We start from the raw sequence: 15,916 nt of genomic DNA on the forward strand, positions 1-15,916 counted from the left end.
TTAATTCTCATACTATTAATTAAAGATAAGTGCTCATTATTCTTGATTTTGCTCATTATTCCGGATTTCAAGGAATAATAAACGAAGAAGCATTTAATTTTCAATAATGGACATCAGTCATAAAGTTTCAGGTCTGCTAGTGAATATGATGACAAATAAAACAGAAACAATGAAGACGACAGTACTGAATATCACATTTCAAAAATACTCAAATTACTATGTAATATACTTTTATCTATCTTCGATAATTCAAAATATTAATGTATTTAATTATTCATGCATATTTTTAAAAGATATTATTAGCAAAATAAACAGTTAAATCTTGCTACATTTTTCAATAAATAATTTATGTTTTGATAATCATTTCACAAAGTTGTATATTTTATTGGTTTCTCAACATTTAAAAAAATAGACAGTTTTAAACAGCTTTTTGAAGGGGTTTAGCATCTATGAATATTATATAGTTATATTTATATTTTTCTTCGCATTGGAAGTCCAGAATGACCATAAAAACAATTTAATGTAAATAATGCCTTTCTACTTACCTTCCTAATTCTAATTTTATGAAAAGATGTCGACAATCCAAAAACTTCTGTATACAGAAAAGTAAAAAGTTCAGAATTCTACTATACCTAGATTCTGACAATTCCTAAATGATCATCTGGGAAATGGTAATTCCAGAGGAGATAAAAAGACAGGAGTGTTGTTCTTTTATAGTTAGCTCAACAACAGTCAAAATTATTAAATCCATTGGTATTTTTCCATTTACATGGGTCAAATTGTCACTGACCTTGAATATATACACTATTCTATTAACAGGAATAGTTAATGCTTGGAAAGCTAACAGATTTGGAAAACTATTGATAAAATTTGATAGGAATTTGTCTACAGCCCTGTTAATGGAAAAGAACCAATTCACTAAATATAGCAAAACTTATATTACAAAATAATTTTTATGAACTTTTAGGAATAAGATTTGACAGGTTTTTGTCTGGGACCCACTAATATTGCATATGTATATGTGTGTATAAACAACTTTACAAAAGCATATTTCAGGGACATTAACATAAATATTTAATACCAGTATTTATAGTTTGCTGCAAATATTGCCAAACTGATGCAAAAACTCAAATTAATTCAGCATAAAACTTTATATCTTCTTTTATTTAAGAAATTTAAAAATCTTCTAAATTTAAATATTTGATTATCTAAAGATTTTATATATATGTGTGTGTGTGTGTATGAGTATGTATGTAAACACATTTTAGTAGTTGTGTGGCCAAATGGAAGAAACTTTTGAAAATTTGAACCACAGATTTATTTCATTATTTCCTCCGATTTATTTCATTATTAGGAGACATATTATGCACAAGGGGAAAATGACAAGATACATCAATTTACATCACAACACAAAAACAAAAGAGCTTTTGTTGTGATATTTTTAGATACCTAAATTTCAGTTTCTTCTTTAAGAGACCAAAATTTTCCATTCAATGAGATTTTGATAAGGATTTCTTTGACACATGCCGATTTTAGATAGGGAAGTTTAGATATCTTTAAAAGAATTTTGTAAACATAAAGTATTTTAATCCCTTCACTCGGAACATGAGAACTTGCTGAATTTGCAGTTTTCTAGAGGATCTGTTAAAAGTAATTGAATAAATAAAAAAGTAGGTATTTGATAAGGAAATAAGAGAATATTTTAGAATGAATTTAATATGGGCTAAATTAAGATAAAAATTAGGAATTTAATTAAGATTTAAATTAGATTAAGAGATATCAGTGCATACATATGGATGGGGAATCAAAAAAAAAAAAAACATTAGTATCATCCAAAAATATAAGTCAATTTTTAACTTATGCAGTATTTTTTTAATCAAATTATTAAAATTACATAAAAATACAACTTTCAAAATAGTACTTTTTGATCCCTAGGCCTTTTAATTAAGCAGTGTCAGCTAGAATTATAAATAAAATAAACAACTTAAAATCTTTTTCTTTAAGCTCTGAAAAGTTATTCCAATTTCAATCAATCTTTCTCTCTTTGTTAATACTAAGCATATATTAAAATCAATGCTTCAATATAAAGAAGTAATATCATAAAAAAATAAACACCTGAAACAATTCTTCAAAATTTTCAATTGATAAAAATCATTGATTTTATTAAAAATATTTTCATTTTAAAGCAAATAATACAAATATTTTTTCAGTCTGCATTCCACATACTTATTTTTGATGCTTCAAATATTTACACATTCAATTAATCAAAATTCGTAAAAGCCTTAATCAATTTTTATACAAACACAAGCCATCTTTTATGCTTTAGTAGTATTAAATTTCAACTTAATTTGATGATAAACTATACAAGAAAATAATTGTAAAAAGAAAAAAGTTCATTTCAATTATGGAATGAAATTACATGTTTAACCAGTTAACTGTGGAATATATTTTCTAAAGTCTCATAAATCTCCCTTTTTAAAATTAAATGTTAATGCATATGTGCAAGTTGAGGTTTGAACTCGCAACGTTAGGCTAACATATAAATGTCAAATGTACAAATGATTGTATAGTTTTTAAATAATATTCTTATACTATAAATTAACCTCATAAAATGATTAAATGGCTAGAAGAAAATTTCAAAATGTCTATGATTATAATATTAATATTTAAATTAAATTAAATTTGATGAATATTTTATTCTTTCCATTCTATCTGGTGCTCAACTTCTTGACATATATGACTTGTTAAACTAGATCTCACTACAAAGTATTTACAGATTTTTTCTTTCCTAAATGAATACACTTGCCAGTCAAAATATTTGATATCCGAGTTAAACTCTTCTGGCAACTATCACAAGAATATGGCCTTTTTTTGGTATGCACTGTTAGATGTCTTTTCAAATAAGAATTTTGATTAAAAAGCTTTTTTGCAAATTTTGCACTCATATGGTTATTTTATCTGTATGCATCCAAATATGTCTGTCATGCAAAGCTTTTTTAGAAAACACTTTACTGCAATAACTACATACATAGGGCTTTTCACCTGAATGTACTTTACGATGTTTCATTAATACATACTTCGTTTTATAAGATTTATCACTGATATCACAAACAAATTTCCTTTTTTCAGTATGAATTTGTCTGTGTGTATTTAAAGCAGATTTATAAAAGAATTTTTTCTGGCATACATCACATTTGTGAGGTTGATTACCTGTATGAGATGCAAAATGAGCTTGTAAACTATTATGATACCTAAATGCTTTTTGACATATATCGCATACAAATGGCAATTCACCAGTATGCATCCTACAATGCTTTTTCAAATCTCCAGTGCAAGTAAATCTATGACTGAGTCTGCATACTGTTTGCCAATCTTGTACTGGATTCTAAGTGGTCATCTGTGAGATAGGAACAATGTGTTATCTTAATTGTATCCATCGTTGAAAATGCAGATTCACACAGGTAGGAAGACCAAAAGAATGATATTAATTGATATGTAATTTTTTTTTAAATTAGGATACCTTACTTCATCCATTAGATTCCAAGTTATTTTTATGTTCTGAACTATTTCCTTTTAAAGTTGCATCATTTTGAAGGAGGAAAACTTCGTTTTCCTCAAGGTATAAAGAGAATATATAATTTATATTTTCAGTTATTTCTTCCACATCAACAGTGCAGATAAAAATTCTTGCATAATTTTTTCACAAAAATAATAATAATAATTCTTCAGAGGCAAGTATGAATTAGTGTGTTAGCCATCATATAAAAAAAATTAAGCATAATTTAATTGCAATTTCTGAAAATACTTTATTGTTGAAATCCTAGATAAAATATATTCATTATGAAGTTTGAATTATTCTTATTTAAAATATGGAATATTTTAAAAAATATTTTTTATTTATAATAAACGAAAAATTTCTCATTCTACATCCACCTTTCACAAGGTGTAGAAAGTTAAAGTTAATAGACAAATTTTAATTCATATCTAAAATATGGCATTAAGAAAAAAAAAATTTTTTTTTCTTTTTAAATGTAATTTCAAGTAGTAGTAGAAATGTTGAAAATATGATATTAAGTCAATATAATAGGAATTTTTCACTAATCTAGCACTGGTGATGAAAGTTTAAACATACTAATTTTGGCATTAAGTAGTTTATTTCTGTTTAAGTTAACTTTCACTTTAAAAAAAGCTGCAGATAAAATATCAATTCAGGAATGAAAATCAAAGCAGCCAACTAGAAACTCAGCAAATGACCTCCTACTGGTGAGGTGCAGAATTTTAGAGAATGGTCAAATGTCATCTGTTCACGGTACAAAATTTCGAGTTCCATCCCAAAATAATCCTAGTGCTGCTTTAAAATGGGGAGTTAATAAAACTACACTAAACTAGAAATCAGACTTTAAAAACTGTATGCATAGTTAAATATTCTATTCTCTCATAAAACATCCATTTTGACAACCCACTTTACTTCACTTGATCTTGATCCATTTCGTATTTATTTACATTTTAATGATTAAGCTTTTATAATTATTGTTCTTTTTAAATGTAATATATTAAATTTTAATAAGTTTAATATTAGTATATTAAACCAATTTGATATTTCTGTTTTAATTTTAGTTTTGATTAATTAGAATAATTTGTATAAATTGATTATAGAGCAATTTGAATTCTGTTTTGGTATGAAATCTTTCAACTGAATTTTCTTTATTAAATTATACTAATTTATTTAATTCATGAAGTACTGATCTTCTGGTCTTACATTATCATTAACCACAACTAGAAGTATTTGACATTAATTATCAGATAAAGTATATTTCAGATAATATTTTTATATCTTATTATAGGCAGATTCTGTAAAACAGACGTGATGAGCCTGGAAGAGTGTTTCATATTCTAATAACTGAGCCTTCTATTTTCTCCATGACATGAATCAGAGAATTTCCGGTATATTGGTTAGTTTTAGAGCAGAAGGTTAGACACTAGTACATCAGTTACTATGCACAGAGGAGAAGATCGGACTGGCTTCCGTGGATGAAGAACGTTCTCGTCCACTCTGAAATAGTCGGTGACTTGGAGATATTGGACCGAAATCAGCGTGTCTTGCGGGTGAGCAGGCTGGTGACAAAAAGGAAAAAAGTCGTAGTCTATAAATTTTGCAAAGTCGCGGACGTGCACTGTGTTACTATGTTTTGTTGTCTAATTGACATTTTTCTTACATCCTATTTAATCTACCGAGTTTGCTTACACATAATACTGCTAGCCAGCGCACAGCTCTTCTAGCTACAAAAGGCGTGACGGAGCTGGTATTCATAATAATGCGACCAATAAGATTTCGAGGATGTTTTAAGGAGCAGTACACAGTCCTATCAAGAAATGAGAAAGCCAATTAGATGTACGAATTGGTTAAATGGCGTTCGTATTTGCCGTTCAGTCATGACAGATTCAAGCTGATACATTTTAATGAATATGGTTGTCAAGACGAATTCTCGTTTACTCAAAAGTAGATTTAGCGGTAAACGTTGTATTTATAAGATCTTGTTTATTGGTCTCATAACCAATAATTAAATTTTGTTAATAAGATATTAATTATAAGAAAATAATTGAATACTTATTTCCATTAAATCATTTACATGGCAGGTAAATCTTTCTCTTTTTTTCATTCGTAGATGTTAATATTTTCGTAGCGTTATTTATTTTTATCCATTAATCTAAAATTATTATCCTGTAAAAGCTGTGATTGCTGTTATGTAAATCAGGTGAGATTAAAAAATGTAATTCTGTTTGAGCTGCTATGCTGTAGAAAATTTTTCCAGGTTTTTAGATTTAATTAATCCTTTTTATCCTAGTTTCGGCAAGCGGAAAAAACTTAATTTCATTTCAGTCTCTTTTTTTAAAAAGTTGAATTTATTACCTCATCTTCGAAGAAATCAAATTAAAATTTCATTAATATTTTAAATAAAATAGCTTAAACATGATAATTTTAACTCAATGTAAATATTATTTATATATTATTCTAATATAAATATATATTTCCTAATAAAAATTTATATATTATTCAATATAAATATTTCTAAATTTAAAGTATCATATCTTAATAGAATTATAAAAAAACATAATATAAAACTTGCAAAAGATAATTAATTTAAAAATGCTCTTAAAACAATGTTTCAAAGTGTAAACAATACTTGATTTTATATGAGGAATTCATGCATGAGTCTTTAACATTAAATTCTTAAAAAAATATCGCGAAAAAGAGAAAAGAATACGAAACTCCCCTATAAATAGAGGGGGAGGGGCTCCTAAGTAAGTGTAACTTAACCTATTTATTAATCTGTCTCTGATCAAAATCAAGAAAAGTGCCTATGCGAACTTTTATCATAAAAAAATATATACATTAGGAAATTTTAAAAATCGCTATGTATTATTGAAAATAAACACTATCTTTTAATAGATTAAAGATAATTCACTTAAACTCATTTTAATTATTGTGATGTTATGGTAAGATTTTATATTGTTTAGGCTAGACTCTAAATATGAACATTTAATGCTATTAATAATAAGGTAAATATTTTATTATTCAAATTCATCAGGCGGTTTCCCTCTGTTCTGAATATGTTGAGTTTCTGGTACAAATATTAAAGTGAAATTTGATTTGTATGCATCCTATGCTCTTCTTTTCGAGAATCACTCAATAAAACAGTTGTTGAGAAAGTCTTAATCTTTTAATTTAATAATCAAGTAGCATCATTTTAAGATGATAATTCATAAGTCAGTTAACAGCCTCCGCACTGGGGTGATCAATTTTATCTAATGGTTATGTTATGTGGCCACGGACCCTAACGTCGGGTGTTCTGTCCTCGTAATGCAATTTCCACACAATCTATAATCTGAAAGATTTTAGTTCCGATTTTCAGATTAGTGCTAACTTGTGAAAATGTTTTTTTTTTTTTTATTTTTTTTTTTTTTTTATTTTATTTTTTTTTTTTTTTTTTGTAATTATTATTGTTACATTTTATCTCACTGTTTTACAATGAGGACTCGCTTTATTGGTGATTCCATGATCAAATACTTGAATAAGTATATATCTGTTAAATCACATGACTTTCATTTGGACATTGTTTCCCATCCTAGTGCAACTATTGAAAGATTACATAAAGGTGGAGGAATATAATACATAAAGGTCTATTAATAAGGTAATATTTCTGTACACAAAAATTATGACTAGGTCTTAGTGCATGTTGGTACAAATAATACATCTTTGGATAGTATTGAGATGATACTTCTAAAATATACAGCTTTGGCCGTTGAGATATTCATAACCCAGGTGCAAGGATAATTTTCTCGAATATTGTTCCAAGAAATTTTGATTTCCAAAGAAAGGAGTATAAGAAAACAGAATATCATTTGCAGGTACTAAGCTATAAGATTCGAGCTATAAACTATTCACTCGAACTGTGTTATTATCAAACGTTTTTCTTTTGCAGCTCTTACCAGCCATCTTGAAGAATTAGTTTGCAAGAGATGGCTTGCATTGCTTTTTTGGATACTTAACAGAGTGCATTTCGGCTAATATAGCCTCTAAAAAGGTGTGTATGAAGACATTAGACTGTATGTCGTTAGTTTTTTTTTTTTTTTTTTTTTTTTTTTTTTTTTTTTTACAATGAGTTTTAAAATTCATGCAAGTCTGAAGTCGATAAATTTTAATTGGTTTTCTTTTTATTTTCACAGATTGAAAAAAAACTCAGTGTTTCAATACTGGTCTTTCTTTTGATGATTTTGAGTTTCCTCCATTGCCGTCTGTCCCTCCAGCATTTGTTACTTCTGCTTGGCCAAAGAAAGAATCAGCTACTCTGCTCAAGAAAGATATTTCTTCTCTGCCATTTCCTCCTATAGGTAATATTGAATTTGTAATACCTGTGATGCCAAGCATTGTATTTTTTTTTCTACCTACTTTTCCACCACTCCTTTCAATTCCTCCACCTTTACCTCCTTCAATTCCCTTGCCTTTTCGTATAATATTTTTAAATATTTTTAAATTCGATTAAATTAATAAATTTCAATTAAATAAATAAATTTTAATTAATAAATTTTAAATTGTAATTAATAAATTTTAAATTCGATTGAATTCGACCCTAAATATTTTTTAAAAAATCATTTTTCTAAATATAATACTTATTTGATAATTATTGATACATACAAATGTACTTTAAACCATAATCTTTATAATTATTTCACATGTTACTGAAAATTTGTAATTAATGTAAATGGAATAATAACATGTACATGATAAAAAGTACTATATTTTTATATTTACTATCCTACATATATAAACACTTGCTAAGAAATTCTTTCATACTTCTGTGTGAATTCAAACCATTATTTTAGACGAGAGATAGCAGTGGTTTAAAGATTAATAAGATAGAATCTGACATACGTTTAATGTTTATGTACGTTTAATGTAGAAATGTAAATCACAATCAGTCATGTTTACAGGTTAGCCAATCACATGTACGATTGCATTGCTCATTTACATGCATATATTTAGCGGGAGACTTTCGCGAGCTGGGATTGGTCAATCAAAAGTGAATTTCGTTCATATCCGAAGCAACACTTTTAACTGGAGGCTTTCCTCCCATCTCTTCGTTCTATTCTTTGCATCAGCATTAACAATCGGATTCATGTCAACGTGATCCGGATCCACAAACCAGTATTGTAGAGTGAAAGTATGATTATGCAGTATGCATGCACTTTCTAATTAGGTATGTATGTAAACAATTTAAAGATATTTAATTTTTTGTTTCCGAGGTGATAATAATTGCCAAACTTCTAATATTGTTCCGAAATTTTTAAAAAAATTCATCTTTAAATCCATAAAAAATTTAATTTTTGTATGTTTCTAAAGAATTTGGGTACTTTCCGTTAGCCGGGCGCAAATGTCGCCAAACGTGAACCAAACAGGAATTTGGCGGAATTCTGCATTATTTGGCAATTTTTCGTAACGAAACGCAACGAAAAAGTACCAGAATTTGTTGGTAAATCATCCTATGTTATTTGCATTGTGTTTAAGCTCCTTGTTTAAGAGTGTCACATTTTCTCTCTCTTATTAATGAACCTCTCATCTTTTAAATATTCCAGTGTTAATGTATAAATAAATATATACATTAAATTTGGACTTTACCTTAAAAAAATAAAATAAGAAGTTGTTGAACTTGAATATTAACAGTGAGGGATATAGCGGTCCACTATTTAATTTTTTGATTCCTGATGTTTAAAACAAAGCTAGATTGATATTAAAAATCACAATACAGTTGTCTCCAAGTTCACTACATTTTTTACCAATCAGTATGATTTAACAAGTTAAATGTATTGCCAAATTTTGGTAGTTAGCCTTGAATGAAATAAAAAAAAAAGATTCGTGGCTGGGCTTAGTTTTTAAATTAAATCAAAATTATGGTAAGGTATACTAAAATTCTTTGGTAGGATATAAGCTTTAGCATGCTGCTATGATTTTGATATATTATAATCTTGTGTTAAATAAAAAGAGTAATAAAAAAAGTACTGTATTTTTTTAAAGTTATCTTAACAAGTTTCTTTTTCTTGTAAAATATCACATATGAAATGAATTGAGTTATTTAGTTATTAGTATTATTATTACTAATAAATAATAATAATAATAAAATTATCAAGTTTTGTTGATGAATTTTGAGATGCTGAAAAATTTTAATCTCAAAAATTCAGAGTATTTTTATTGTTATTATCTTAAGCAGTTGAAAAAGAAACAAGTTGTATTAAAATTATTTTCTGAATTGTCTCATTTATTTGATAAAATGATCCAAATTCTCTCCCAATTAAAAAAAAAAAGTTTAAAAAAACTGATCATTAAAGGGGGGGGGAGGTAGGTTAATCAAATCTTGGGATTCTTTGGATAAAGGGTTAAATGCACAAAAAATAATTGTGAAAATTTTACTTTTATACCATGCAATACTACGTATTCATGTGCATACTCTTTGAAGCATTGATGTTGGATACTTGTTTTATCTTGTGTGATGAATGCACAATCCTCTTTTGACTTTATTTATATTATTTGATATCTGACACCAAATTTCTATTCTTAAGTATTAGAAATAACTAATACTTAAGAATAGAAAACTAATAATGAAATGTGCTGGATCAAAATATCAAAGGAACATTTATTAATACTTGTATATTAAACCATTTACCAGTGATTAGTCAGAAAAAACAAATTACCAAGGATGCAAGCTACGATTAACTAACTAAAAAGTTGTCAGAAATTTCATGTTGATCTAATGAACTATGTTTGGCAGTTAAGATTGTTAATGGTATTCATTTAAGCCAATACTTCAATATTAGCATGCAGTTTATTCACAAGTATTGAAATTTCTCTGTGGATTTATTGAATTTGTATTTTGTAGTAAATACACACAAATCTACTAAAAATAAGGTATTCAGAACAAATATAAATGCGTATTGTTTAACATATTGCTGCTAAATTCTAGCCAAATTGTATTTAACATAGATATGAACATGCAATAGATCCCATGTGTATTTTACTCATTCTTCTAAGTTTCTAATTTATGATACTTTAATTATTTTTATAGAAAATTTTAGTGATGAATAAAGTAATGTTGAACTATCAAATATGCACGTAAAATAACTGTTTTTCTATCCCTGCTGTTTAATTACAAAGTACATAACACATATTTAGTTGGCCTTTAAAAAATTTTCTGTGAAATTTATTTTTTTAAATTTTGAAAATTATACTTTATCTCAAAAAGCATAGTATATAGAAATTGAATTCTGAATTTCTTTTTTAGTTGAAAATTTTTCCCCGAAATTAATTGGTTGCTAAGAATTTTAAAACAATTAAAATATGTTATATGAAATTTTTTTATAATATATCCCCATTAGAACAATGTGTTTTTGATAATTGTCAGTATTTGCCAACTTAAAAAAAAATAAAACCATTGTACTTTTATGTTTCTATATACTATTAAAATAAACCAGAAACAATCAACCAATAATAATGAAATGTGCTGGATCAAAATATCAAAGGAACATTTATTATAAATGAATTCTTGAATCTTATGAGCATTTATTCTCAATATAATTCTTGATCTCATGAAAATCTATTCTAGATGAATGCATTTCTTACTTTTGAGTTTATTTACTGGTAGCTACTTTTGATTATTAGTTAGTTCATTAGGAATATTGATTGAGTTTTTTTCCCCATTTAAATTGCTAATGATGTTTTTGTTTCTTAAGTAATAATTACTTTTCTTTTCTTGTTAATACTTATTTTTGTTTCAATAAGTATTTTTTTTAGCATCAAATTGTAATAAATATTAAAGCCATGATATTTTAATAAGCTTCTATGTGTTCTGCCGTTAGTAAATTTCGGGTTTAACTACATGTTACTAGTAAACATTGTCAGATTTTAGCTACGACTAATATAACATCTTTGGTGATTTTTTTTATTTGGTGCTTTATCACTGGCATGTTTTTCATATTATGCTAGCAATACTATGTTTTGTTTACTGTGTATGAACCTTCCAAATAAAAATTTCTATACCATCATTGAGTTTTTGTAAATATGACTATAAGAGTAATCTATCTTCTAATTGCATGTTATCTTTTAAGGAACTATATCTTCACTTTTTTATTCCTTATGTAAACTACATAGATAGAAAGAAAGATTGTGTTTACTTAGTTTTCAACAATGGAAGCCAAAAATTAAATATTAGGAGAATATAATGATAAACAGAAAACAAACACACAGAGCTTGTGCTGCAGAGGCCTGAAAAAAATTGAGGCTATTGTTTAACTGTTATAACTGTTTAACTGTTATTTTAAACTTGAAGAATTTTAGATTAATTTTATGTGTAGTTTTCAAATATTATTGTCAAAAAATACAAGCAATGACTATTGAAGAGAAACATGACAAAGCTTTATTGCTAAAAATATAAAACCTGAGAGAGGGCAAAAATCAGGGATAGATTTTTGAATAAGTAGACTAAGATACTGCATAGCATTGCTTACAATTTGATTTAAAATATATTATTATATTTATATAATATATCAAAATATGTGTTTTCATTGAATTATTAAAACCATTAATTAAAGTATATGTTATTACATTTTTTATAATGTTTTGAAAATTGATTATTCATTAACTAGTTATGTTGTATTCCTCTTGATAGGTCCAATAAAATAAAAATACAAAAACTACATATTGTGTTTGTTTGAAATTCATTATTTCTTTATAATTTTTTTTAAAGATTGATGAAATACTTTGTTTTTAAGTGAGGAAATCATTAATTAATAGTGTTAAATTTTCAAAAATGTTATTGCCTTACAGCTTTCTTCCCTGATTTTAAAAATAAATAAATTATAGCATGCATTTTTACAACATTAGAAAATAAACAAAACTAAAATGAATCGTTAACATATACAGGTTAAGTTAAAAATGTGACCGTTTAAGACAGACTGACTGCTATTAGTTCCTAATAGGTATGTGAAAGCTATGCAGTAGAAAAAGTAAAGTGTTTTTAATTGAATTTAAATTGGAAGATTATAGTTAATATCCAAAAACACTGACAAATTGAAATTGATAGATTTTAGCATCAAAGGCTATCATCCTCTAATGCCAGAGAGTGAGAAATAAATATCAAAAAACTTCAGTGAACGAAGAAAAATTTGAAGGAAGTGTTTATGAAAACCAGTTTTTTGAATCAGAATTTTAAGAGACGAAATTTCTTAGTGAGTTGGTGATTGAAAGTAAGCTTGTTTAAAGGTATGTTCTTTGAGTTGAATACTTGAAACACTGCAGGAGAATATGTTCTATGTCATTTTCTTGGGTACAAGAGAGACAGTCAGAATTATTATAAAGTCCAAATTTATTCATAAAGTTGTGATGATGATCATCCGGATAATTAGACGTGCTGTTATCACATCTTCTCTTCTATTTTTAAGCCATAAGAATTGCATTGCAGTATGTAATAGAAATTACGGTACTTGTATACTATCGCAACCATGTTGGCGACATTGAATAAAATTCAATGTCACAATATTAAAATTCCCTTCAGCGCCTTAGACACATGCAAAATCGGAGTTGCCAATTTGGTGAGTTATCCTGAAAGTTGGCATGGTTGCGATAGTACGAAAGTAATGAAATTACAATTTTAGCCAAACAAATGAAATCAGCGTAATCATTATGAGGAGGTCTGAAGCTAGGACCTTATAAAGTGGTCAAGATAAAGCCAGATGATCGTTACGACATAGCAAAACTAGGATCTCGTAAAGGGCCCGAGGCAACTTCAATTTCCACTTCAGCCGATCACATGAAGCCCTGGACTGACGCAGGTGCAACTTAAGATCAAAACATTTTTTTTTTTTTTTTTTTTTTGTTCCCCGTCACCCTTTTTTGTTTTTTTATTTCCATCCTTTCTCTTCATATTCTGTCTTTCTCCCTCCCTTTATTCGTGTGTTTCAGAGTTCGGAGGACCTCACATGTCGATGACCGAGCGATGTGGTAAATTAATTCCACGAGAGAGTGCTTTGCATTCTTCCGGTGATAGCCAGCAGTCAGGGGGTAGAGTTCTGCAGAGGAGAGACGGACGTCAGCCGAAGAGGGTATGACCGGAAATCGAAAAGACATGATTCTCTGAAAAAGGCCGAAACGAATTCTTGCGTAGAAGAATTCATCTGCAAATGCCCAATGTACCACGCGTAGGTGAGAAAGATCCTTCTTATAACATCAACTGTCCATCTTCATGTAATATGAATTTCATCTTCATTGAATTCTCACTTGTAAAAATCATCATAGTCATCCTTTGTTAATCAAGAAATAAAACGATTAAGCTAATCCAAGTGGACTAATGCATTAAAACCCATCACACCCACATGACTCAAAATTTGAAATTTAATAGCTTCTTCAGCAAAATATTTTTAGTGACCAAGTGACATAAAATATTGAATTGAAAATTTTAGCGAGCGTTGATCTCAGCGAATCCACTGGTCATCATAGGCGGTTAATTAAAAATAAAATTACCGACATTAGAAAGATTTTGTGTGGTGTAATTTATATAAAACAAGCTTTTGCATTAAAAATACGTTATTTAAAACGCTTTTGTTTCTGACTGTCGGGATTCTTGTTAAGTGCTACGATGCCTATTTAAAATCTTAGTCACAAATACTGAAGTTTATGTGGAACAGTTTTGATATACAGTCACTTTCGTAAAACAAATAGTTTATCGCCAACTTTTTGCGAAATAGCCAAATTTGGCGCGAATGGCATCAATAGCATAACGGTAGCAAAAGCGCCACCAAAAAATTGCCAAACTCGCAAGGTGCCAAATGACTATATATCAAAGTTTAGCCGTTTGTGTAAAGTTTTAATAAAGTTTTGTTTATCAATAATTAAATCATAATAAAAATTTTAAGTAATAAAAAAAGCACTAAAATTTCATCCCGATAAACGCTAGGTAATAAATGTATTTAAGTTCACATAAATTATGATTTTTATTTAAATATAATCAACTGTGTCTGTCACATTTGTAAATATCATTAATTTAAATAAATAAAGTGAATAATTTATCGACGACGAATCGGTCGGCGAAATATTTTCAATTGAAATTCTTTAACGAAACAGTGATCTTTGAAAGCTAAAAGTAAAACCGAAGATTCTAATCAATGCTTATATGTAGGAAAGAAAACTTTTTATGTGTAAGAATTTCAGTGATTTTATAGCCAAATTAAAACTAATGTTGATGTGCAATCATGTCCATAAATTAAGGATAATGCACGTCCTTAAATTAAGAAAGAGTCAGAAGCAAAAAAATTTTTACTTATTTGTAAAGCCTATTTATTAAACAAAAGGGAAAGAGCAAAAAAGATGCTATGTGTTTGATATCATTAATAAAAATTGCGATTTTTTTTGCTCCCTGGTGTAAATTACAAAAAAAAAAAAAAAACTATTTACAAAAACGAATATTACATGGTTGGTATGATGGTTAATACATAGTATGTCTCCCAGACGTCCGTACAACCCAGTACAGTCCGTACAACGCCTAGGCATGCTGAGTATTAAATTATCGATCTGATCTTGGGGAATATTACACCACGCATCAAGCAATGCTCTCTGAAGTTCCGGTAGACATGTAGGAGGTGGTTGACGGGCTGCAACTCGTCGACCAAGCATGTCCCACACATGCTCTACTGGATTCAAGTCCAGTGAGAATGCTGGCCAGTCCTTACGGGTGATACCCTGCGATCGAAGCATTCGTTTACGATGTTGGTGAGGACGGGTGTTGTCATCCATAAACACCAATTCTGCACCCATGGCGCTCCGAAATAAACGTACATGTTGTTCTAGAATGACGTCCCGATAGATTTGGCCTGTCATGGTTCCAATTTGAACATGCAGGTCAGTTCTGGAACCCAGAATAACTCCTCCCCAAACGAGCAATCCTGCATCACCTTAACGGTGTCGTTGAATGATGTTCTCTTGGTGGTAACGGGTACCTGGCGCTTTCCATATGAAATTCCGGCGAGAATCAGACTTTCGCCACAGAATATCCCCGAACTCGGAATCTCTAGGATCCCTGTCGGTTGAGAGGATATACGTGGGAATATTTATTAAGAAAAAAAAAATATTATTTTTAGTTTACATATTCAATACACATAAAAAGTAACTATATACAATATTATAATGATGAAGGAGGTGTTCGGCGGGGAGTATGAGTAGATGAAATCTATTGAAGTTAATATACTCTGGAGAAGGTTGAGAAATGAAACGAAAATTTATACTGGAAATCAATTCCTCGTTCTCTTGTAGGAACCGCACAAGATTTCTAATTTTGACCTTGGACATCTTGTTTCTCATAACGTTGGTCCACCA

The sequence above is a fragment of the Argiope bruennichi genome, chromosome 6, assembly GCF_947563725.1.
Source record: "Argiope bruennichi chromosome 6, qqArgBrue1.1, whole genome shotgun sequence".
NCBI lineage: Eukaryota > Metazoa > Arthropoda > Arachnida > Araneae > Araneidae > Argiope > Argiope bruennichi.